This window comes from Octopus bimaculoides, chromosome 11, assembly GCF_001194135.2.
Source record: "Octopus bimaculoides isolate UCB-OBI-ISO-001 chromosome 11, ASM119413v2, whole genome shotgun sequence".
NCBI classification, from domain to species: Eukaryota; Metazoa; Mollusca; class Cephalopoda; order Octopoda; family Octopodidae; genus Octopus; species Octopus bimaculoides.
This window is the reverse complement of record NC_068991.1, coordinates 67,619,487-67,621,963: the sequence shown is the minus strand read 5'-3', so window position 1 is coordinate 67,621,963 and position 2,477 is coordinate 67,619,487.

Here is a 2,477-nt window from a genome sequence, read left to right as displayed (position 1 = left end):
CACACACGCCTGTGAGAACATAGGTGCATAAATAGTGCTCGAATACTAAAGGAGAAATAAGAAAGTCTTTTACTGAAGGTGAAAAAAACCTTCACAAGCTGTTACTCAGCGTTTCACATAACTGTTCATCAGGTAGTTGTGAGAATTCACAGTTATTCTCAATCCTCACACCTCTCCAATGAGCCTTCTCAATCTATCAGCTCATCGATTAAGGATTGCGTTTCTGTTTAATCCGATATCAACACCTGATATTTGAGTACATTTAGTGGAGCCCACTCTATTGGAAGCATTTGCAGCCAGACCACCGTCCTCGGCATCACTTTTCCCTTTCCTTTCATCTGTTACAGAAGTCCTTGTCTGTTCTAGCTGCTCTGAATAAGTGATTTAAATAATGGATCTTTTATCTTATTTAGTTATTTATTTCGAATCGCATTGGATTGGATTGTCTATATTCAGTCCACTGCAGAACGAAGGCCTCAGCATGTTCTCTCCACCAACTACAATCTTGCAATAAAAAAAAGAAAAACAGAACCCACAAATACGTAGCGCTATGTGGCAGTGCTGAGGAAGTGTTGAGCATCACTGGGACGACGCAGAGGGATAGATGGTCCAGCAAGACAGGGCCACCCCCTACACATTAAATGACTCCCTAACCTGGCTGAACGAACGATTTCAGGAGAGAGTGATCAGTATGAAGTGTGATGTTGAGTGGGTACCGCATTCACCGGACTTGAATTCCCCCACCCCCTAGATATTTATCTGTGGAGGTATCTCAAGGATAATGTTTGCCAGAATAGCCCTCAAACGATTTGTGAACTGAAGACGGCAATCGTAGCAGAATTCAGGGAAATCCCCAACCAGAAATGTGTTTGAGTAATTGACGATTTTGTGCGATGTATGCAAGTGTGCCTCCAATGCTACGGTAGCCATTTGGAGCATATTTTGAAAAAGAACATGACTTTTATGCAAATGGAATGATCGTACACAGACAGAAGTTTAAGTCCAGCAAATTTCCAGAAGTTTGCCGGACTTTTGTAGGATTTGATAAAATTTTTATGGGTTCTGTTTTTTTTTTGTTGTTTTTTCTTTTTAGTCACCCTGTATGTGAAGGCCGTAAATTTGAACTTGAGATCAAACTTGTTTGATGAGCCTAGTCTGCCAGGCTTGACACGGCCTGGCAAAACGATACAGTTTTTATACTTATATCCAAGAATAGTTAAGTCGATTACATCGACCAGACAGTATTCAGGTGGTACTTATTTTATCGACCTCGAAAGGATGAAAGGCAAACTTGACCTCGGTGGAATTTGAACTCAGAACACAAAGACCGACGAAATACCGCTACGCATCTTGCCCGGCGTGCTAACGATTCTTATTTCTTTACTACCCACAAGGGGCTACACACAGAGGGGACAAACAAGGACAGACAAACGGATTAAGTCGATTATATCGACCCCAATGTGTAACTGGTACTTATTTAATCGACCCCGAAAGGATGAAAGGCAAAGTCGATCTCGGCGGAATTTGAACTCAGAACGTAGTGGCAGACGAAATACCGCTAAGCATTTCGCCCGGCGTGCTAACGATTCTGCCAGCCCCCCGCCTTTCAATCAGTTAGTCAGAGGGAAAAGAGCAGCGCCTATGATAAAGCCTTCGTTACTAGTGAGCGGGAAGGGAGAAGTCATCCTCAGACTGCACACCTGTTTTGAAACAAAGTCGTTTCCGCTTGTGGCAGCCATTTTGCCTTCGAAAATCGCTGACATTCTCCGCAAGGTTTTTGTTTATTTTCTCAAACTTAGGAGTAAATTTCATTTAACTGAGAAACATCAAGCAACACATCAACCTTTTAAGTGAGTAATCATACAGGTAAAGGCCTTGTTGTACGTATGTAAGTGTGTGTGTGTGTGTATGTGTGTGTGTGCGCGTGCGTGCTAGGCTTGCGAATTAAATAACACGTGACTCAACACCACATCTGATTTGTATGCTGTGTGCAGCATAGTTAACCAGTTATTTTATTGTTTCATACCTTCGTCATTATTTCTGTTTATCGAGTGGGTTATATATTTATTGCGATGGTTTCGGTGGTTTTGGCGATGATGTGGATGACGACGACGACGACGACGACGACGACGACGATGACGACGACGATGACGATGGTGATGATGATGGTAGTAAATAACAACAGCAACAATAACAACAGCAACAACAACAACAACCACAAAAACAACAACAACAACAACAACAACAGGAAACCTTGAAGACAGCATAGCGGTGGATCGGGAATGGAGAACCATAAGCGAGGAAATTAAACGTAAAAATAAAACATATCAAAATAAAAATAAAATAAATCATCATCATCATCATCATCATCATCATCATCATCATCATTGTTATTATTATTATTATTATTATTATTATTATTATTATTATTATTATTATTATTATCATTATTATTTTATTATACAGTATATAAAATA